Source organism: Triticum urartu, chromosome 1 (assembly GCF_003073215.2).
Source record: "Triticum urartu cultivar G1812 chromosome 1, Tu2.1, whole genome shotgun sequence".
Taxonomy (NCBI): domain Eukaryota; kingdom Viridiplantae; phylum Streptophyta; class Magnoliopsida; order Poales; family Poaceae; genus Triticum; species Triticum urartu.
Genome location: NC_053022.1, coordinates 361790189 through 361814319, shown reverse-complemented (window position 1 = coordinate 361814319; position 24131 = coordinate 361790189). Strand labels below are relative to the sequence as shown.

Genomic DNA, 24131 nt, shown 5'->3' with positions numbered 1-24131 from the left:
ATAATTACCGCCCGCGTGTAAGATATGTAATGAGCAGTCCTTCTCCGTGCGCAAATCGATTTGTTTTTCTCCGGTAAGGTTGGTTATTTAATTTATTTGCCAGCTTTGTGCATTTATGGAATTGTTTTTGCGACCCTTTTCGCTTTTCTTATGGGTTTTACAAAATATATCCCCAGAGTGAAAAATGTCTCGTCCTTGGACTCGCTCCATGCCAACTCCACCAGAGGAAAATTATGGCACTCGACCGGACAAAAATTTCGCACAAGAGCAGTCGAGTCAACCGGTCAGTGAAACGGCACTTTCCCAAATGTGCCGCCTTTATGAGCAGAGTCAGCAACAACATCGGGAAATGATGAACCAAGTCATCAACATGGGAAATCACCATGGACAGTATCAGCAACATTCCAAGTTATCTGAGCTACAGAAGACACGTCCCCAGACATTTTCTCATACCGACAAGCCTCTTGAAGCCGATGATTGGCTTCGAGATATGGAGAGAAAATTAATTATTGCAAAATGTTCAGACCCCGAGAAGGCACTATATGCCCCGCACTATCTCACAGGAGCAGCTGCATCATGGTGGGAGAATTTTCTGCACATGCACCCCAACGAAAGTGATATAACCTGGGATGATTTCAAGGAAGGTTTCCGTGGTGCACACATTCCTAAGAGTATTATGAAAATCAAGAAGAGAGAGTTCGATGACCTCAAACAAAGGAACATGACAGTGTCAGATTACAACGGTCAATTTACTCTATTGTCTCGCTACGCCAATGAAGAGCGTATGACTGAAAGCAGGAAGATGGAGAAATTCCTTGACGGTCTGGCGCCCGCGCTTAAATGCCAACTGGTCGTGCACACTTTTCCAGATTTTAAGACACCAGAAGAGCACACGGAACATCTCAGGATTGTGCTAGGGGAACTTCGGAAACATCAATTGTATGTCAAGTTCAGCAAGTGCGAATTTTGGCTAAGACAAGTAGGTTTTCTAGGCCACGTGCTGACCCAAGACGGTATTGCAGTGGACCCGGAGAAAGTCAAGGCCGTACTTGGCTGGAAGTCACCAGCCAGCGTAACGGACATATGAAGTTTCTTGGGAATGGCAGGATATTACCGCAGATTTATTGAAGGATTCTCCACCATAGCCAAGCCAATGACGCAGTTACTCAAGAAGGACAAGAAGTTTGAATGGACAGAAGCCTGCGAGAAAAGTTTCCAAGAGCTAAAACGGAAATTAACGACAGCACCGGTATTAATTGTGCCAGACATACACAAGAATTTTGAAGTGTATTGTGACGCATCCCGAAAGGGACTCGGGTGCGTGTTGATGCAAGAAGGCAAGGTTGTCGCATACGCTTCAATGCAACTTCGCAAGTATGAGGAAAATTATCCCACTCATGACTTAGAAATGGCAGTAGTCATTCATGCACTCAAGGAATGGAGGCATTTCTTACTTGGAAATCGATGTGAAATATACACGGACCATAAAAGTCTCAAATATATTTTCACACAGCCAGAACTAAACTTACGGCAACGACGCTGGTTGGAATTGGTAAATGATTATGATGTTGGTATCCACTATCATCCAGGAAAATCAAATGTAGTGGCCATGCTCTTAGTCGGAACCCCAGCTCCGACGAAAACAGTCTGCAAAGCTTGAGACCTGAATTCCGACAAGAATTTGCCAAACTCAACTTGTTAATGATCGCAGAAGGCACCATATCAAACTTGGAAATACAGCCCGACCTTGTGGAGAGAATTAAAGAAGCTCAGCCTGGTCACCCCAGCATCGAAGGAATTAAAAGAAAGGTGAGTATGGGCAAGGCCTCAGAGTTCGTCATAGACAATGGAGGAATATTATGGTACGGAGACAGACTCTGCGTGCCAAATATAGAGGACCTCAAACAGCAAATTCTAGCTGAAGCCCACACCGCCCCATATTTGATCCACCCTGGAGGAACCAAAATGTATAAGGATATTCAGGAAAGATTTTGGTGGCACGGTATGAAGAGGGACATAGCCACATTCATTGCATGTTGCGATTCTTGTCAACGCATAAAAGTTGAACATCAAAGACCAGCCGGACTACTGCAACCAAGCAAAATACCTGAGTGGAAATGGGAGGAAATAGGGATGGATTTCATTGTCGGACTACCTCGGTCACGACACGGGAATGATGCCATATGGGTCATCACCGATAGATTAACCAAGGTGGCACATTTCATTCCAGTGAAGACGACCCACAACACTCGGAGGCTTGCCAGGATTTATCTCTCCCGTATAGTTTGTCTGCATGGAGTCCCGAAGACTATAATATCCGACAGAGGCACTCAGTTCGTCTCGAGGTTCTGGGGTCATCTACAACAGGCTCTGGGAACTCAACTGGCCTTCAGTACAGCATACCATCCTCAAACTGATGGACAAACTGAACGCGTAAACCAAATTTTAGAAGACATGCTGAGAGCATGTGTCCTCACCTATGGGACCAGTTGGGAGGAAAGCCTACCATACGCCGAGTTTGCATCCAACAACAGTTACCAGGCCAGCCTGCAAATGGCACCCTTTGAAGCCTTGTACGGGCGGAGATGCCGTACCCCGCTAAATTGGTCAGAGACCGGTGACAGCCGTATCTTCGGTCCAGACATGCTCAAAGAAGCCGAGGAAAAGCTCAAGCTAATCAGGGACCGACTCAAGACCGCTCAAAGCCGACAGAAGAGTTATTACGATCGGAAACATCGTGAGGTCAGATTCGAACCCGGTGAATTTGTGTACCTACGAGTATCACCTATGAGGGGACTGCAACGGTTTAAGATTAAGGGGAATTTAGCACCTAGATTCATTGGACCATTCTGCATAGTGACACGAAGAGGCACGGTAGCTTACCAGTTAGACTTGCCCGAAGAATTGTCCGACATCCACAACGTGTTCCACGTCTCCCAATTAAGGAAGTGCGTAAGCAAACCAGAGAAACAAGTATCCCATGAGAACATTGACGTGCAGCCAGACCTCACCTATCGGGAACGTCCAGTAAAATTATTAGAGGAGTCTGAAAGGAGGACCCGACAGAAAACCATCAAGTTTTTCAAAGTTCAGTGGAGCAATCACACCGAAAGTGAAGCAACTTGGGAAAGAGAGGATTTTCTTCGGGCAGAGCATCCACACTTATTTAAGGATCAGCTGAAATCTCGGGGATGAGATTTTTCCTAAGGGGGTAGGTGTTGTGACACTCCAAAATTTTCTTTTGGTTTTTAGCAAAAACCTTGTTGGTTTTTGAAGAGAGGCCATTTAATTTTTTTTTCAGAAAACCTCTCTCTTAAAAACTTTCACCTTTGGCAAGGATTTTCATTTACATCCTTTTCAAATTGGGTGTTTGAATTATGGAAACTTTTCTTCTGAATTCTTCTCCTCTCAAGTGTATTTTTTTTGAATTTGATTATTTTCATTTAAAAGGAAAACCCTAGGAGTTTTTGGGGCTTCTCTCATTTTGGAACCACCCATGATTTTATTTTGCCTCATGTGGAGAGACCTCCCAAAACCTCTCCATCCACTTTGAAACAACCCAAACTTTCTGTCCGAACTAAAAAAAAATCCATTTTTGGATTTTATTCCAATTATTTCTCTTTCCAAAATAATTCTGTCTTTTCATTTGAACCTAAGGGATTTACAAAGCAAGTACCCTAATGCCTTTGATCCTTGAGCCCAAACCAACTCCCCTGGATAGTCCTTAGTACCCACAACCTAGAACCCTCTTGATCCACTCTTCTTCTTTTCAAAATTTTCAAATTTCACTCACTGCAAGTTTGGACCAGATTTGCCAAATTTGGTGAAATTCATATCTACACTTCCCCAAAAATTCCACCAAAATTCAGACAAGCTCTAGTTGCAATGAGAGACCACTCCACCAAAAATCAGCTCAAGGAAAAATCCCTAGAGGCCAGAATAATTCTGTCGAACACTTGGCATGCACTGTTTTTGTTCATATTCAGTAAATTTAGAGCGAGTCATGGCTTGTCCTTTTGATGTCGAAGGTCTGGTGCGCCAATGGGTGAGCCCATGCTGGTTTCTGGCTGTGACAGAGAAGTCGGCGCTGCGGGCGGCGAGGCCGCTACGGCAACGATGACTCCATGAGGGCGGCTTTCAGCGTGCGGTGCTCTCCGGATGTTGCGCTAGACTAGGTCGGTGCAAGGCTTGCAACTTTCTTCTGTGAAGCTCGTCAACAAAATCGGAGCTGCCGTGTCCTCGACATTGCGGTCGACTGTTTGATGTTGTTGTGGCCAGGTCGTCTGCGTGTGCCCCTTATGGGGTTTGTATCTAGGTTTTTGACCGGTTTTTCTCTAATTAACCAGGCAACTCTCTTCTTGTTAATCAATGAAAATAGCAAATCTTTTGCCTCGTCTCAAAAACAAAGACTCTTCATGGGAGTGCAGTATGTTCGCCCAGCCCATCATCAGCGAGACTGGCGTGTGGGGTCACATTGTCACCAGACCATTCTCTCCCTCCCTCTCTCTCTCAAAAATAAAAATAAAATGAAGAGACCAGACCACGCAAATCCTCTCGCACTTGCACTCGCACTCGCACCCGGCCGTCGTGGCCAGGGTGAACTACTTGAAGAACACCTTCAGGTGGACGGATGCTGAGGTAGGCATGGCTGTTTCTAAGGCTCCATCGGTGCTGGCGAGGTCCAAGGAGTCGCTGCAGCGCAGGTCTGAGTTCCTCATCTCCGAGGTGGGCTTGGAACCGCTGTACATTGCTCAACGGTCGGAAATAATCGGTCACAGCCTAGAGGGCCGGCTCAGGCCCGGGTACTATGCTGTGAAGTTTCTCAAGGAAAATGGATTGCTCAAGCGTGACCCAAACTACAGTACCGTTTTCAAGATTAGTGAGAAGGCATTCAGGAAGAAGTTCATATCCCCTCACAAGGAGGCTGCACTGCACCTGGCAGAAGACTATGATGCCGCTTGCAAGGGGGACGTGCCGACTAATTTCAGATTCACATAAAGACGGGCTATGATGTAATTGGGTGCTGGTTGTCTGATGTTGTATGACTGTTAGATGCTGGGTTGGTCATTGCTAACGTGTGATGGAATTGATAATTTGATCCCCAAATACTGGTATGTAATGCTATCACTCAGCAGAGAAGAAACCATTGATTGGTTATGAACTTCTCATCCTCATTCATGTTTTAAACACACTTATTGGAACAAAATAAGTGTGAGGTCAGGCCATACTGCAGTGCATTAAAATTTCAGTTTTCAAGTTAGTTGCTGGTGCATTGAGACAATGAGCCACAGTAAGGTTTCCTTCATGTGGGTGGTGCATTCCTAATATTCTACTACTGGTTTTGCAATTCATAGTTGATAATTGGAGGATCAGTCTGATGTCCGTCCCAAATTTAGGTAAATAGTCTTCTTGGTGCGGTCAATTCACCTGGCTTTAGCTTAATCTGTTTTTCAGTTATGGTTTGATATACAAATCATTTTGGTTTGCTCATATGCAGATTCATAGTGACCCGTCTTTGTTTCAACTAATGAAATACTCCCTCCATCCCATAGTGTAAGTGTAGTGTCAAAAAACGTCTTACATTATGGGACGGAGGGAGTAGATACGTATTCATCCGACTAGGTTCACTAGCAGCTAGTTGGTGTTTCTTCCTTCTTTGTACATCTTCTTTAGTTTTGCTAAAACTCAGTGGTTAGGTTATTGCTTTGGTCGGTGTGATTGTGAATATAGGCACGAAACAGTTGGTATCATGTACATCCATGCTCTGAATTCATGGTCTGAATATCTGCAGAGGCTGCAGGTTCTTAATTACTTCCCCCTAGTATCTTGTTTATTTGAAATGCTGTGCATAATGTGCTAGCCTTCTGGGGCAGATTACTTCCAACTCGCCACATATTCTGCACTTGAATTAGTTTTTGCCACCTTGGGTGTTCATCTGGAGGAAGCTATCATTGAAGTTCAGTGACGGATAGTAAAATTTGCTATATGTGTCTTGAACCATGTTTGATCTAAAAACACAAGGAATTCCAGTACTTTCTTTAACCTCCAAAGTAACTGCCGAAGCGTGCTAGAATTAGTTTAACTTTTAATTATCAAGCAGATAGGTTGTAGTTGTAATGGTCTGTTTTTTGTAACAAAGTAAGCATTTCAGAGCTGGCCGTACTTCAACCAATCATACATCAATGTTTGCTACGTGTCATTTTGCCGTGTTGTTAATGCTCTACTTATTTTCCTTGTCAATGCAGGGTTATGGTAAGGCTCCCGGGGGTAAAAATTGATTTTCCTGGAGAAGGACCTTAAAGATGCATCATTGTTCAACTGCCAACTATTTGTTGTTTTCAGTAAGACACAACCCTGTTGAAGTCTTGCAGTGATTTTTCCTCCTAGGTTTCATTAAGATTTGGTCGCTTTGTTGGCAATGATAAAGGATATTGTGTCGCAGTTCATGCAGTAAATCTATGTCATACACTTGTGTGTTTATATGTTTCATCAGGTTTGTCTGGCCTATGATGATATGGAAGCCCAACTGTACCATTGACCTTGACTTGTTCTGCCCAGCGTAAATGATAAAACAGTTCCCCTTATAAGTTGTGATTGTTTGGACTGCTAGCTGATTCCTCTTTTAGCATTTTCAAAACTCTCATCATTCCTGTGCGTGTATTTAATTCTGTAACTAAAATGCTAGGATGCACAAGTTAACTAAAATGGCAGGACTTACTGGTAATGAAGAAATACCTCTGATGACCATGTGTGCTTAGGGGATGGGAGTCGAGTTCGCTCACAAGAGATGGGCCATCATCCTTTCTAGAAAGACTTTCCTCTGGATATATAAACCCTATTCCACAGGATTTGTGATCAAAGTTTTTGTATTCCAGTCCTGAAAAGCTCATTTTTGTATCAATCGAAATAGCTGTAAACCCACAATATTTTTCATGTCAGCTTGGCTAAAAGAGGCCGACTTGCGACAGCTTCCAATTGCCTCCTCTCTCTACTCCACAGTTCATCGGAATCTAATTGTACTTCATCTGTGTCAGTGTTTTAATTTTGCTCCCGATGTGCATATTTTTTTAGAAATCTTAGCAACCTTTCTGGTAGGGGTATTGTCATTTCTAATGTTAATGTTTCTCGGAGAAAGTTAGTGTCGTACTGACCTTCAATCATCAGAGTTTGATGTAAAAATCGACTGCATTTAGAATTTTATCATAGCAGTGTGTTAATTCATTAAAGGAAAGCAATGAAGCAAGTTAAATCGTAACTTCATACATGCTTAATATCGTAAACTTGAAGCATGTGCCTGTTGCAGTCCTGATGGGTACATTATACATTAATAATTTGTATGACATGGCATTCACCAATGCAGTCAGATGAAAATGTGGCTCAAACTATTGATGGATGCCCCCCCGCTCTTTTACCTGTACCCTTGTTTGTTTCTTAATAACTCTGTACTTATGTGTATCAATCTGACTATTGTTTTTCTTCATTTCTTCCTTCGTAGAGAATTGGAGCGTGTCCTTGCAGCCATTGCATATCAATGCAGTCGAAATATAGTAGGCAATCAAGATGCATTTTAGCGTATGTTTCTTTTCTGATATCTGGAATATATGTTGAGATTATAGTAACTGAAATATATGTTAGCTGCAATTTGCTAAAGGGTGATATGCTTATGATCTTATGGATGGAAGCCCTAGAGTTCAATTGCCAGGACTTTTTTCACAAGGTTAGTGTACTGCAGGCCTAGATCCTTATTTATGTTACTACAAAGCTTACGTTTTAGACTGCACCTAAGTTGACATGTTTCTATGGTCTACATTTTGCGGATTGGAGAGTTAGGATCAGCTGGCCCCGAGTGCAAAGAACTTCAAGAAACAACAAAGAGTTGTTGATGGATAATTCAGCCGGCTTGCTTCTCTGTTTGCCAATTGTTTGGAGCTACGAGGGTAACTATTTACTGTATTGTGGTAGATTTCTTTTGCTCTGATAACTAATCTATTTTAAGTTTTTAACTGATTTCAGTGTCCTAAATCTCTAGTGCAAAAACTATAGCACTGGATGTGTTGCCCTTCAGAGGTGGTGCCGGAAGGATCAGGGGCGAAGCCAACATAGAGAAGGAGGCGATTGTGATCGCAGCTAAGGGAAGCAAAAGCACGTGGAGGGGCATTCCTCAGCCTACTGGTACATGTCATTCTTCCAGCAAGCGGCGCCAGTTCCAAAATGAAGATTTGCTTAATTGTGAAAGGATGTTTTGTCTCAAACTCTATATGGTCCAAGATATACAATCATTTCTTGAAAATCATATTACTTCCATCCCAAAAAGCTTGTCTTAGATTTGTATAAATGCGGATGTTGGTTCCCTGCTCTAGTTCTTGTAAGCTGAAAATCTGCGTTCTTTCTGCAGTATCTTTGTTTGAAGAGATTAACGGCTGGCAAAGACTAAGTCTCCTCTGGTGTGCATCAATCAAGGGTTACATGTAGTTCTACTTATGCCCAGCCCGGCAAGGTAGCGGGTATATATGGAAGAAGCTATGTTGTTAATCTGTTATATCGTGATTTAAGACCAGCAAATGGTTAGAATATTAACCCTCGGTTAGCATGGTATCCAATATGCCTAGATTGATATAAATTGTTGCCTAGATTGATATAAGTTGTTACATTCACAGGCTATCTTCATGCAAACAGAGTTAGGCATTAACTGATGCAAGCTGGCTCTTCCAGATGGCATCTACTCTGTTTTCAGTGGTGGAAAAAATATATCTTCACAACTATATTGAGCCTTGAGCGTGTTCTGTAGACTGTAGTCCTTTCTTCAAAATTTTTTAAAGCTGGATGTGATACTGGATGGTCTGAATTATCGGCTGTCTAGGTTTTTTCTGCCCTGAGAATAGATCGCAAACTGTACCTGCATATTTAATAATTTTTGTGCACATTATGTTTTGCTTCCATGGTTTGTATGCTTTTGAACTATTCCTGTCTTCATTTAGGCATGGATGTGGTTTTTCGCAATGGGCAGTACTTTGTAGGTTCTCGAGTTTCGTCATCGCAAGTCCGGGCCTCCTGATTCAGGGTGTACGTCTCGCAGCATTGTGGTCCACTTACGAACAACGTCCCGACACAGCAGATATCAGAGAGTCGACGGAGCTCGCCAGTTTCTTGTGTACACTGCCGCGAACTCGACTTAGAGCCAACGCGACGTGCACCACATGATTGGCACCAGTCTTTACCAAAAGTTCCATCAGGTGCATAGCCACACAGAATCACAGTGGTCAGCATTCACATGACAGCATTAAAATAAATATGATAAAAGATCGAAACACAGTCTATGGTAGAGTATTCCTGATATATACCATGTCGGTAATCCTGTGCTCTCCCACTTACTGTGCGGCTCTCCCTCTTAGTCATACTACAGAGGGGCTGGTAGCTTACTGAAGGCTACTCAAAGGAAACGTTAACACTGCAGTCGTAGCACCGTCACGTGCGCGTTGAGGCGACCTAATGTCGCCCACCAGCGACACAGGTTCAATCGACCGCGGCCTGGCACACGAAAGATGTAACGATGGACGGCCACGCGCCGGGCGCAATTGAGGTCTGCCACCTGCCGGCAGTCTGGTGGCACCACTTCCCAGCTCTAGCATCGTGGTCGTGACGCTGCTACGGCACTGATGGTGCTCGTTCAGATGACTCGTAGTGCGGGTGTGACGCCTACCCGACGAAACGAACTAGACATCGCGGGAGATACCGCTCTGCTATAATGGCGTCCTCCGGTTACTGCCGAGCGGCGCCTCCCGTCGTGCCTCAGCTGTCGGACAGACATGACTCGAACTGAACTCCTCAACACCCCCAGTGGGCTAAGTGTGGTGAAACGTAAGCAACCCCGTGTGGGCTAAAGAGTACAGAGGGAGTGTGCCTCGCCGCGTGCAACATAAAACAATGTCGGGTCAGATAGCGTTGTCTAATGTGCCATGGCCATGCTGTGCCCACCGCCGAAGGGCGCTCCGTGCCGGGGTTCCACGGTCCAGAGGGAGGCCTCGTCACCCATGCTAGCGTCGGCAATGGAGTGCACATTAGGATGGCGCTAGACTGGTAGCTGGTGCCAGACTCGGAGACGAAAGTAGGGCCCTGAGCGCGTAGCATGCAGGATAGTCCAGTAGGACCCCGCACAAGTGTAAGAACGCCTTGGATTAGGACAATAGCAACCGGTTACGTGAAGGGTGGAGCTGCATCGTGCGTTGCATGAAGCAGGGCGCCTAGGAGGACGGTGCCTGATCGCAGCGTGCGTCCGTGACAAAGTGGAAAGAAGCTGTGAGTGGGAGTAGATCACACACTACGAGAATGTATCCAGTGGGGTGCGCCGTAGTGGCGGAGGGAACGCAGGGAGCCGGAGGTTCCTTCGAGTCCCTGTCAACCACTGCAAGACAGCAGAGAATGGACGAACGGCACCCACAGGGTGCGCACACATGCATAAATAAGCAGGATAAGTGCCAAAACGGGAAAGGGCGAATCCAAGATTGAAGTCCAGAAGCTCGACCCAATGGGCCGATAACCGAAGAGGCGCTGCTCAAAAATAAAACTATAAAAGGGTGATGGAGTCGGGGAGGTAAAAAGGTCTGCCCGGAGCTCGAGCCGTGGCCGGTGGCCCAGCCAAGCATGCCAGCGCGGCGTTGACGGCGTGCGCGCCAGGGCTGTCTGCAGCGAGCAGTCGCGAAGGAGACCAAGGAGAAGTAAGGCAGCCAGAACAACAACAGTAACTCCAGCCGTAAGCTAGAATATACTGGGCGCGAAGGCGGATCGCACTTCACGTCGTGCACTCGACTCGAGTACTCTGCGATCGGGGATGTGCCTAGAGCGAGTCATGAAATTTTATTTTGATCGAGACAGCCTCTTACATGAATCGCACAGTGAGACTCCCACTTCTTAATGGAATTTGCCACTGTAATAAGCCAAAAGCTTCTCACAGTCTTTGCTGGCAAGCGTGTATTTCCTTCATCTGTTAACCACTCATCTTTTTGCAAAGATGTGGAACGGGTTGATGGTTGTACAGGCATGGTGGATAGGCACTAAACCTGTTAGGTCTTCTGTACATTAGTTCTATCGATGGCTCAATGCGTGTGTACACTTTGTTCTTTTGTCATGGTGATTGTACCTCTTTAGTGTGCAATGGGAAAACCCTAGAGTTAGGCTTCCTGGCGGTTGCTTCTTGCGGGCAGTGTGGCAGTATTTTGGGCAAGCCACCCACTGCAACTGATTCGTTGTGATGGGGGTGTTGCGCTTTCCATAGCTAGCGTGAGAGACTTAAAAGCTCTCTCACAAAGCCAACCTCTCCATCCACTTTGAAACAACCCAAACTTTTCTGTCCAAACTAAAAAAAAAATCCATTTTTGGATTTTATTCCAATTATTTCTCTTTCCAAAATAATTCTGTCTTTTCATTTGAACCTAAGGGATTTACAAAGCAAGTACCCTAATGCCTTTGATCCTTGAGCCCAAACCAACTCCCCTGGATAGTCCTTAGTACCCACAACCTAGAACCCTCTTGATCCACTCTTCTTCTTTTCAAAATTTTCAAATTTCACTCACTGCAAGTTTGGACCAGATTTGCCAAATTTGGTGAAATTCATATCTACACTTCCCCAAAAATTCCACCAAAATTCAGACAACCTCTAGTTGCAATGAGAGACCACTCCACCAAAAATCAGCTCAAGGAAAAATCCCTAGAGGCCAGAATACATTCTGTCGAACACTTGGCATGCACTGTTTTTGTTCATATTCAGTAAATTCAGAGTTCTCAGTGTCAGTTTTGTCACGTATTCCCAGTGTATCAGAACTTCAGATACAGTCCCACTATGCACTCGACTCGCAGTCCCTCCGCTGTTGTGCCGGATGCTTTGACGCCTCGGTTCGCCTCCTCGTATAGTACCGGATGATTGATAGTCTAATACAGCAGGGCGCTTGGCGCTTCTGGCGTCGTGACTGATGGTGGCGCCCTGAGGCGCAATGGCGACTACCGTATATGTGGTCTGTGCGTTATGCGGGGTCGAGACAAAAAAAACCATCACCGATTATAATTCTGCCGACAGGGGTTCAAAACACCGCGGTCCGCACGCTACTATGTTCTCTTTGTCTCCGTTTCTTCCCTTTGTTCCACTCACACTCTCGTGGGTTGCTCTCTCAGTTTCTGCGATCAGCTCTGCACTTTCCTGGCAGCGCACGCATTTGCGAAAGTAGCACCTGTCGCTAAGGAACCTAGCAGCAACCTCGCCGTGCGGCTTTATTCATTCTTCCAACTCATGATGGTCCGCTTCCATGTACACCTACCTCTCTCGGTCGAGTCGCAAGTGTCTGACTTTATATGCTCCTCACCATACTCGTCGCGTGCTGAGACGTTGGAACCCCCTGTACCGATCAGTAGCGCATTTTCAGCCACGTAACGTGCCACAACTTTGACTAGACAGATACGGATGCTGCAAGACTGTCCTTGACAGCTTCCGACGTTCTTGTCACGACAGCAGCCGCATGGCTCGTGCCTCAGTTCCCACGTCGACCCTTAATCCGCTGCATCGAGCGCGCAGAAACCAGACTCCTCTGGACCAGGCATCAATGTCCGTTGGCACGCGCCCGTCGTGCTAGGGCTCTCGGGCCGTTGCCGCCCACACCTCTCAGCACGCCTACACTGTTAGCCGCCCCTAGCCATGTGCGGAGTCCATCTCTCTCTCTCTGCGCTGATCCTCCCGGATGTCTTCCCGACTTCTCGTTTTCGCCTTCCTTCGCCTACATACCTCGATTTCGCTTCTGAGTCAGTAAGTGTCCTGTTATTCGGTCTTCCTTGACCGTCCTCTTCCAAACTTCGCTCAGCAACCCTTCTCGATGTGCAATGAATCATGAATACTAAGATAGCTTAAACTGCCCTCACTCCATCCTTCTTTATGATGATAGCGTACAACCCTGAGCTTCTCTCCTCAGTCATAGCGATGCAGTCCCAACCACCTACGAGAATCGCCGTCCGCCGGAGCCAGAGCTAGTCATGCCGGCGATTTAACGGTGGTCACTATTGCGCAGTCTGATTCACACAGATTCGCAATGCTTGCTCAGACACAGATCGACTTGCTTTTCATGTCCTATTTTGAATGTACAACGCACTCTGAATGCACACGATAGAGTTCGATACTCTCCGTATTAGTGCTCCTCGTGACTCGCTTTCTATGAATGTGCTGCGCTAGCTTCAGACTCTACACTGAGCTCTACGCTCTCGGGCGCCGACGTATCCATGAGTCGTTTCCTTTAGACCTCCGATATATGAACAGTTGATACTATACAGATTCACGGACGGGTGCTATTAGACTCGCCTTTCTCATCCCGCTCAGATCTAAGTTCCTCTCTGTTTTCATGTCTGTTAACGAACAGCACGATTGTATCAGTTCTTAACCGATGGGTCAACCAGTAGAGTTCATAGTGGCCGCAGCTACATATTACCGTCACCCTCTACGGCGCGTATTTCGCTTACTATATCGAATCGATTTAAGTTTCTTTCCTATTTTTATAATTAAATGTAGATAACCCTTTTTTAATTTTGTCTGTTTCATTACCATGTAGTCCTGACAAGAAACACTGTAATGGAAAAGGCTTTATTTTCTCAACAGATGTAGCTCATTTATTAACAATTGGATTTCGTCTTTCCTTACCTGAGTCCGCTCCCTACTTGTAACAACGTATTTGGTCGAATTCTTTGTAGTGTCACCATCACTAATCGTGGTAATACTGATGTGTTTCAATCGCCTTTGTGTGTTCAAGCCTACAGCCGAGTTACATTGGTCACCCATTTATTTATTGCGTGTACCGTAACTATGGTAGTCTTATAAATGATATCATCCGCTATGATACCGAAGGATCGTCACCGGACCGGCAAGTACGTTCTCACCAGTCTACGACTTCGGCTCAGATGACTACTTCGTGACACCAGGCAAGCATTGTTTGAAATGCATCTCGATACGCTTACTATGATGCCCATGTGTCTGTGTGTACTGATCGTCTCAGCGCTCTCTCAGTGCAATTTTCCATAGCCATTAGCGTTGTTATAGTAGACCCAAATAACCGACGGCCTCGTGCGTCCTGTGTTACATTATGCCCCAGCTCCGCTGAGGCGGCACAGTCTTGCAAGTTCGGGGAAGCTCCTAGTGCGTGATGTCCTCGTGAGTAGTGCGCGATGGCCTGTGTTTGTTTAATGCATGTGCAGTGCAGTCGTGTCTACATGCGATAGTCTCAGTGGGATTTCTTTCCTACGTCATCGCGCAAAAATCATTCCTCCTTTGCCGCTTTCTCTTTTGCTCCGCAATTGCAACACTCTCCTTTTTATTCAGCTTTAGTTTGCTTTTGCGCCCCAACGGGCATGTCGCTCGGCTCATGAACGCCTTCGCAGCTCTAATTGGCGTATATGAGATCTCTCCGAAGTGTAGTCCCCGTAGTCGGTCCAGTCCTTCCATTTTCCCTGCCCATGTACTACCCTCTGTTATTTCGCAAGGAATATGGCGTCGTATAGTCTGCGAAACGGGCCTGTGCAATGCAGTACTCATCTGTCTCCTTACACATCCACCAATTAGGGAGACTGATGTCCTCAGGATGCACTCGGTTGATACACATGGTGCCATTAGCCATGAAGATAGAGCTTACGTAAGTTGCAAAGCCGTCCCACACGAGAGGCCGTGATGATGGTTCCATGGCCCTGGATTAAAGCCAGTCATCCGGTCAGGGGGCATGGGTGTTTCCGGTTGGGACCGAGAGGGGGGCACCCCTTAGAGCGCGCGTATATAAATTTGATCCCATGCTATTCGAGATTGTGATCTCCCCGTCTCAAAAGTTTTTCTTGGACGATGTCTAGGGTGATTCCTAGCATCGAGAGGTAGGATGGGTGTGTACTGGTTAGCTGTGTTTTCTTCCGAAAACCGTAAACGGAACTAGTCCTTCGTGACTACGGAAATCCGTTGGCTGTGGGAAATTTTGTACAAACTCTGCAGAGTCATATATTCCTTGAATCATCTATTCCATGTCCAAGTTCAGGTATTATCTTATCCTGACCAAGTGCCAGTTTGATGACAGAGACTCCGGTGAATCGCATGAGTGCTAAGTCCGGTTAAATGATTATTCCTGTGGATGGACTAACCCGTTTATTTTCATGAATTGAATATTTATTATGAGCATTATTCCTTGTGAATAAAAGCCCTTTCATGTGGTGTCGCTAAGACGCCCGACTGTGGCATTTCTTTTAAATACTCTGCCCTTTGTCTCATCTGATCCTCTCTAGTGCTATTAGTCACGCTCTACTGTCCCGCGCCAGTTGCGCTCGCACTTAAGCTTATACTTGTTCCATTCAAAGTCAGCACCTCTGCGCAGAGATAGATTCGACTTTCTGACGCTGCCCGACTTGGATTTATTGAGGTAGACAATTTCTCTTTACTTTACCGAAGTAAAGATGCGCCACATTCGACTTACTCGATCTCTGCAGCTGAGGCTTCGCTTCGCGAACGTATGCTGGACCTGCCTTTAACGGACCGGTGTATGTCGACTTCTTCAGCTAGTAATCAACTGCCTCTCTCTGTCTGGTGCGATCACGCGCATCCGAATTGTTGAGCGACTCGTCGCTTTTTTATATCTCCTACTGTTCATAGAAGCTGTGCTTATCGCTGGTGTCGCTTTAGCACGCTGCGCCGTCACGACGGTGAGATCTTTATATTTATCTACATGTTTCTCGTTACAACATCTAATGTGAGCCATCAACTTTTCCTGTCTATCACCGGCGACCAACCCGATCTTCCTGTCTCTGGTATCATCTTCTGTTGATTGTTTGTCCCTTTGCATGACGCGTCTGGCACCCCTGAATAGCATTCTCATTCGATTTCTCATTTTTATGGAAATTTTCGCTTATTCACGCCGCATAATATTAGAACTTACACATTAACTATAATTGCGACACAACTTATTCTCTAATTCTTATGTTATGTCTGCGGCCATGAGCTCCCCCACTCTCTTTGTTTCCTCAATGGGTTGCCACGGCGTAATGACCTATCAATTTTGCAAATCTTCTTGCGCCATAGGATGTGAGGGATGAGAGCAACTAGCAGCGATTCTCTCCATACCTGAGAGTGCACTGTTATTCAATTGTCGTTGGATTTCCGTATCACACCCAATGACTTGTTAACGTTCATGTTTTACATTACTGATTAGCACAACGATTTCTCTCTATCTCTATGCTCTACGAATTCACTACTGTGCACTTCACCTTCTGATCTTCGAGTCAGTAAAGACATGACAAGACTGGTGCAGTATGTTTCCAGACCTACAGCTACTTGTATTCTGCATTCACTCGGCTGCTGGCGCTTACACACCACCACCTTATTCTCTCGCTCTCTTGTAGTCCCCATCAATCATAAGCTGTATCCTATCCCCATTGCTCTTCTAACTTATACTTCACATTTATGTGGCTCAACTTAGACTATTATTATCTTTCACCATCCGTAATATGTGAACTGTGCTAACACCCCTGTGAATAAGTTAATTAGTATTGATTAGCTACTGACTATCAATAAAGTACTAAAAATTGTACTCCAACTATACGGGAAAGTTCATCTAGGCGGGAGATGGTATTTACCAATTGTATAAAATGCATGATTAGCTTGAGTGCCGCTCGCCTATTGCACTGCACGGGTTCGGCCGCCCGGTCCTCACGACCAGCACACGCACGCGGACTTATAGAGTACGTACTCTGCGACTACTTGTTGATGTGATTCGAGAACTCCCTTCGTTGTATGTATTACTGCATGATACGACGTTTCTGTTCCCTCCCTCTGACCCGCTCCTCTATACCGTCTTTATCTCCACGACCGTCTTCCTTAGTTCACAGTTAATCGTCTTTTAGTATCATTCAGATGTGAGTGAGAGAGCAGTTTGAAGAGTCCATGCTCTGTCTGTGCTTCCTTGGGCCTCACCCTTGCAGGCAGAATCTCAACCTCTGCGAGACGACTTATGTATATATTGCTAAGGGTTAGTTGTTTTTCTGCCGGTCGATACTACTTCACAAGTGACGAGGATGTTAGCCAGAAATGACCAACGAATGTATGTCATGAATAGATCAACTCAAACGTGTATGATCATAATGGCAGATAAGTGTTAGACTACGTTGCTTCTGTTCACCACGATATATGTTCATTCAGTTGCTCCTGCTATAGTTCACCCCGTCTATAATACTGCAGTTTAATCATCTTATTTCTCCATCACGGTCAATACTATCCGCTCTCCGATGGTGTACCTACTCGAAGAGATCTTATCTGGATATTACCTTCTACTATATGGGACGGACATAGATCGATTGGGTTCTGTCATCCTGGAGGTATCTGGTTGTCCATACTTAGTTATTCTCTTATATATAGCTAGTATTATGTCACCATCTTGATCTGAAACTTATAGATATTCAGACGCTGATTGTCTGCCGTCATTCCACTTTGGGCTTTAATTAAATATTTCTTCCACATGATTCAGGTGCGACCACTAATTGGCTTCCGTCCTTCGTAATCCTTATCCATCACTTATGCTCCTCCAGCAACTGAAGTATCCAATATTTGCGATGCCCTTCTGCCTATCTACAAGCTTATATTTTGCGATGAATCACTGCTTACTATGTTCGCAGCAGAGCGATCGTTCTGTAGCATGTCAAGTAGGCTGTCTTCACTTCAAAGTAATAGCGAGCACTAGAACTGAAAAGAAGTTACCCAAACCAGTGGATGCGACCAGTCCAACGATGGCAACAGGCGCAACAACTCAGGGGAAATAATTTGAGACGAGGTTGTTTTTTTTCTTGCGTAAGGATACGTTCTTAATGGAGGCAAGTATCCATCACGAACTGTATATTACTGTATCGTCTCAAGTCTATAAGTGACATCCCACCTATCCTTTGTTACATCAGTTCCTTCAAGCCATCGAGCTATAGGTAACCACGTGGCTCAAGATAGGTTTCCTTCCGTATTGACGATATTGATAGAGCCACATTGAGATGTTACATATTATTGTTGATAAATTTCCTGAGTCCTTCCATCGCTGATCCTCATCTCTTTCATCCCGCCCCCAACTGGATCTTACAGTAGCGTTCCTCGTTGCAACATACGTGTGTCCGAGAATTATATATAATTACGTTATGGCATTTTATGTCTTTTTTTACTGGATGACTGACTATTGTCTATCTGCATGTGAGTCCAGCCTGAGCTTGATCAGCGTTCGAAGATGGCATCTTTATTCCGCGCATGCTCTAGCGCAAACGAGATCAGAGCTTACACCTTTTTTTATAACTCCTGATAGATTTATTTCAAGTTGAGTATATTTCTGTATTTCTGTGCATAGAACCCTCTCTCTATGTGTCAGAAGTTTGGATTTTTATCTCTCTACGACGCTTTCCAATTTTTCAGAATTCTTCCTTAACAATATATCAGTATATCATGTTGCACCCCTGAGAACGTCTGTCCAAATCTCATCGTGCAAATTCGTTCACTCTTGCGTTGTTTCGCTACGGCTAGAAAGAAGTATGACTGATAAATGCAGCATCGCTAGTTTCCAACTGAAGCGTCAATCTAAAGGGAACAATCTTTACCTGCTCTATTGACTGTGTATAATATTTACCACACTGGTCCTGTGTTCCCTACTTTGTCACCGATATCTGTATGACCCAACTATTGCAACTCGCTCATGCACTGGAATTTCACTAAGAATGGACTATGAAGGATTCTCCACCAACTCTCGAATATAATACTTAGCTTTTAGTATTGTACTACTGATGAGTTCGCATTATCGCGCGGTATAGTTATGCTCGAGGCTGTCTCAACATACTTCTTCTGGCGTTTGCTAAACACTAGCTAATCGTTCTCATTGCACAATCAGGAAACTCAGTTTTACAAATAGAATATCTCGTGTGACGCAATAACAAGTGAGCAAAAACCCAAGTGGTCAACAGAGACACGGGAAGCATGATACTTTCGGCTGACATGTACACGCCCCTACGTTATACTAGAAAGATATTAACCTTATGATGAGAACGTGCATTTTGTTGGTGTCTTCACGAGCGATGATGTCTCACATCTCTGACTATTATCTTTATTGAGAAGCTACTTGTCTTATTCTTCAATACCTAACCCATGTTCTCTCAGATTCATCATAGTGGTACGGCTAATAGTCACATTATCGTATCTGCAGATCGCGTAACTTTTGAGGGATTGGCTATGCCATAAATAACTGATAAGGTTAGTTGACTATTTACTATATGTTTTGCTGGTTAATACTGCCAAAGTGCGATTAATCGTAATATAGACCCATAAGGTGCGGGTGGCAGGTAGATGAGCTCAAGATGATCTCCTATGATGATTTTTTTTCGAATGCCTCCATGCTTACACATCTGCCATCTTTTGAAGGATACTTACATCTTCTTACACACATTGCTCCAGTCTTGAATAGTACTAACTGGGTGACCTTACCTTTTGATATATCTCGCTACACGATAAGCGCTCAATTCCAGTGTGTTTCGTTCTCCTTTGTGATATATGCTTCTGATCAGCTATCAGCCAACTCGGTCTATCATTCCGAAGTAGTAGAGAGTCCCCGTAAAAAAAAGTCAGATGAGCGTACAAGGGCTTATATAAGGATTACTCACGAGTGACATATATATAATTTCAGGATTCCCTTGACATACATAGCATGGATCCATAAGAATTTGTGTGCGATTTTCTTCTTATCGAGCTGGTAAATATTAAGTTCTCTGTTTGAATATCTAGGAAACAGTTGCAAGTTCTTGCGCCAGATTAATGCATTGGAATTTTTCGATAAGATACTGTCTCTATTATCACCAGATCTGCTTTTGGTACACGTCCCGAATTCGTAGCTAATTGCTATACGTTACAAAGACTATTTTAGCGGCATCGTTCCACTCCTATCTGGCTTGTTTGATTGTTTGGGTTTATATAAGTGTTAATCAGGCACTTAACTGATTTATCAGCCAATATTGTGGACAACGAAATAAAGTACTGAGTTGCGAACCACATCCATGCCTAAATGAAGACAGGAATAGTTCAAAAGCATACAAACCATGGAAGCAAAACATAATGTGCACAAAAATTATTAAATATGCAGGTACAGTTTGTGATCTATTCTCAGGGCAGAAAAAACCTAGACAGCCGATAATTCAGACCATCCAGTATCACATCCAGCTTTAAAAAATTTTGAAGAAAGGACTACAGTCTACAGAACACGCTCAAGGCTCAATATAGTTGTGAAGATATATTTTTTCCACCACTGAAAACAGAGTAGATGCCATCTGGAAGAGCCAGCTTGCATCAGTTAATGCCTAACTCTGTTTGCATGAAGATAGCCTGTGAATGTAACAACTTATATCAATCTAGGCAACAATTTATATCAATCTAGGCATATTGGATACCATGCTAACCGAGGGTTAATATTCTAACCATTTGCTGGTCTTAAATCACGATATAACAGATTAACAACATAGCTTCTTCCATATATACCCGCTACCTTGCCGGGCTGGGCATAAGTAGAACTACATGTAACCCTTGATTGATGCACACCAGAGGAGCTAGTCTTTGCCAGCCGTTAATCTCTTAAACAAAATCCTGCAGAAAAGAACGCAGATTTTCATTACCAAACTAGGGCAGGAGACCAACATCCGCATTTATTACAAATCTAAGACAACTTTTGGATGGACAGTATATGATTTTCAAGAAATGATTGTATATCTTGGACCATATAGAGTTTGAGACAAAACATCCTTTCACAATTAAGCAAATCTTCATTTTGGAACTGGCGCCGCTTGCTGGAAGAATGACATGTACCAGTAGGCTGAGGAATGCCCCTCCACGTGCTTTTGCTTCCCTTAGCTGCGATCACAATCGCCTCCTTCTCTATGTTGGCTTCGCCCCTGATCCTTCCGGCACCACCTCTGAAGGGCAACACATCCATTGCTATAGTTTTTGCACTAGAGATTTAGGACACTGAAATCAGTTAAAAACTTAAAATAGATTAGTTATCAGAGCAAAAGAAATCTACCACAATACAGTAAATAGTTACCCTCGTAGCTCCAAACAATTGGCAAACAGAGAAGCAAGCCGGCTGAATTATCCATCAACAACTCTTTGTTGTTTCTTGAAGTTCTTTGCACTCGGGGCCAGCTGATCCTAACTCTCCAATCCGCAAAATGTAGACCATAGAAACATGTCAACTTAGGTGCAGTCTAAAACGTAAGCTTTGTAGTAACATAAATAAGGATCTAGGCCTGCAGTACACTAACCTTGTGAAAAAAGTCCTGGCAATTGAACTCTAGGGCTTCCATCCATAAGATCATAAGCATATCACCCTTTAGCAAATTGCAGCTAACATATATTTCAGTTACTATAATCTCAACTTATATTCAAATCAGAAAAGAACTATACCTAAAAGCATTTTTTTTCTTTAATTTGTCCCTTAACTGTTTTTTTATTTTCCCGGGGGGGTATAAAATATCTGCAAATTTTGTTTTGATATTCGGTCAAATGGCACAAACGACACGCTTCCATCTTCTACAGTGAAGAAGTTGACGATAAAACAATAGTCAGCTTGATTACCCAGAAGTCGAGTTATTAATAACAACATTACAGCTACAGGTAAATGACAGGGCATTACGTTCATTACTATTCAGCACAGCTATTAATTCTGAACGCATTAGTCGAACTGCCATGTCATATCAAATATATTAATTGTATAGTCACGCATCACCTTGCACAGGCACTCGCTTCAGCTTTATCTACGACATATAGCACATGTATAAGTACGACATTTAACTGTTACATGCTTTTCTTATAATGATTACCACTGCTATGATCCAGTGCATTAAATGCATCGAATCTTTTGTCAATTCTCAGTCTCGATACCCTCGAGGCAGTACCCCATAACGTCTCTCTGTAGAACACTCGTCTTCATATCGAAGATCGCTCCACCGAACTGCTCTAAATATCTAAAAATGACACAGACGAGAGTGCTAAGTCCAATTAAGCTCTACTGACCACTGCAGCGCGTAGCGTTTAATCTCGTTATCACTGTTGTAATGTCATTAGGCATTGGACGCTCAGATTCCATCACATTACTTGCTTTTTTAGCTCAGCTGACAGAGTGACAATTGTGTTCCGCAGCTCCATTCTCATTAATCAAAATTCAATTGACTCTCTCGCTGTGACGTACAGAACTTAATGAAACATCCTGTTGATGGGGATATATAATCCAGAGAATCTTTCAAATAGCGAATGATGCCCATCTATTTCCATAGTACAACTGACTTCCACCCCAATAACCCGTGTGGTTCATCAATGTATCACTTCATTAACGAGTCCTACTATTTCGATTACTGGATTCCTGCTTTAGTCAATTTACAAACAGCCGGATGATTGAGTTCTGAAGATTCTAGAGAATCAAGCTTCTATCACAACCATCAAAACGTATAAGGGGAACTATCTCTATCATTTACGCTGTGCGAATCATCCAATTTCATATGATTCGTTGCCTTCGCATACATCGCCACAAAAGCCTTGATGGACTATATAACCACAGGTAATGATATTACTCACTGCCTGCGAAACAATCCTTGATCATTGCCAAGGCGACCCAACATCTCATTGAACTCAGAAGGAAATCACTGCAAGACTTAACATTGTGTACATACTGAACCAACAAATAGATTGCGTTAGACAATATGCCTCATGAGTCCCATACTACAGGACATCAATGTTTCCCCGAGCGCTACCAAATCCCTGCATTGAAAGAAAATACGCCTAGCATAAACCGCAACTGACACCTATCAACATGATGTATGATTGGTGAATGCGCCACCGTTCTCTCACTTATTTTATTATCAAATCAGACCTATTACACTCGAACTGATCTGCTTTGAGTACTTAAAAGTGTACTCCTCTTAGCACTCGCATTACTTTGTAGCTTAAAGACGAGTTCTGATCCTTGTTATTTTTAGCTCAGAACGTATGATCAAGACAGACTATAGTATATATTATTACTAGTCGTCATGAACTTCATTATAGTTCCTCGCAGCATGATAACACAGTGCAATATTCAAGTTCGAATAGAACGTCGCGTAGTTGGAGAAGTGTCTGCCGAACGTAGCTATTTATGACACAGTGTCCTGGTACATTTCATGGTTTACGAACAGCATTCCTAGGAAGTATATTATAGATTCTGCTCTCCTGCCTTCAGCCTCTGAATTTCTGAGCTTATTGGATGTAACATAAGACAAGCCATCTTTATATTCTGTGCTCTTTTTCACAATCACGACCAAGCATACACCTACCATGTTAGCAAACTCATAATATGTCAGAAGAATTAATACACCTAGCTGATAGTATCTTGTCTGATGTTTAATCTCGCCTGTCCATAGATAGCGTTTTTACAATCTATAGCTGTACAAATTGTGTTGGCTGAGTATCTATATTGCAACTCAGCACAGTCACTTGATAATATGTCATTGATAGCAAACTATAGTTTATGTATTTATATCAACCTAGCTGAACAACTAAATATAGCTATATCAGTGACGTTGCCGCTACCAGAAATCTTACGCTAAATTCTCGCCGACAGTTTATGACTGATTCTCCAGCTTATCACTATGATTGCAAACCCTGTAGAATATCTAGTGACTCTGCACACCATAAGGATACACACATTAACTGCTCGGCTCCATTCTTCTCTAATGCCCAACAACTTAAACTGAAACTGAATTATTAATAGCTCCTAGCAGTTATGCTCTGATCACGTTCTTGTTCTCAATACCTCTGTTTAAAATGAGCTGAGATCCAAGTTTATAACTAATTCAGTCTTTCTCTGCTGTGCGTGATAGCATTAAGCTACCAGTAAATTCTGGGATCAAGTATCAATTCATCAACGTTCCGCATATTGGACTCAACCTAGCATCTCACGTCATACAAACATCCCACCAACCATTACTCAGTAGCCCGGTCTTATGTGAATCTTGAAAGTTATCTCACAATCACTTGCAGCGATCCATAGTCTTCTTTCCAGGTGCGTCCGCCTCCTTGTGAGTCGCATAGCGAACTTGTT

The 24131-nt window shown here is 43.8% G+C and overlaps 3 long non-coding RNA genes across 7 annotated transcripts; 1 reads left to right on the top strand and 2 right to left on the bottom strand.

Moving 5' to 3' along the window:
• The first annotated feature begins 4010 nt into the window (after positions 1-4010).
• LOC125512443 lies at positions 4011-8693 on the top strand. Of its 5 annotated transcripts, none has more exons than XR_007285395.1 (6): positions 4011-5396; positions 6246-6341; positions 7496-7572; positions 7652-7717; positions 7825-7937; positions 8014-8693. It is a non-coding gene; the product is annotated as an uncharacterized LOC125512443 (long non-coding RNA). The 5 variants fall into 5 exon arrangements; XR_007285393.1 differs by having other exon boundaries at positions 4011-6341; positions 8014-8172; positions 8396-8693; XR_007285392.1 differs by having other exon boundaries at positions 4011-6341; positions 8014-8564; positions 8658-8693.
• Positions 8694-20353: 11660 nt separating this feature from the next.
• On the bottom strand, positions 20354-20606 carry LOC125533625. The gene is made up of 2 exons (XR_007294319.1): positions 20483-20606; positions 20354-20389 (listed from the first exon to the last, which is right to left on the bottom strand). It is a non-coding gene; the product is annotated as an uncharacterized LOC125533625 (long non-coding RNA).
• A 387-nt stretch (positions 20607-20993) lies between these two features.
• LOC125533617 lies at positions 20994-21435 on the bottom strand. The gene is made up of 3 exons (XR_007294318.1): positions 21322-21435; positions 21102-21214; positions 20994-21025 (listed from the first exon to the last, which is right to left on the bottom strand). It is a non-coding gene; the product is annotated as an uncharacterized LOC125533617 (long non-coding RNA).
• Between the last annotated feature and the right edge of the window lie 2696 nt (positions 21436-24131).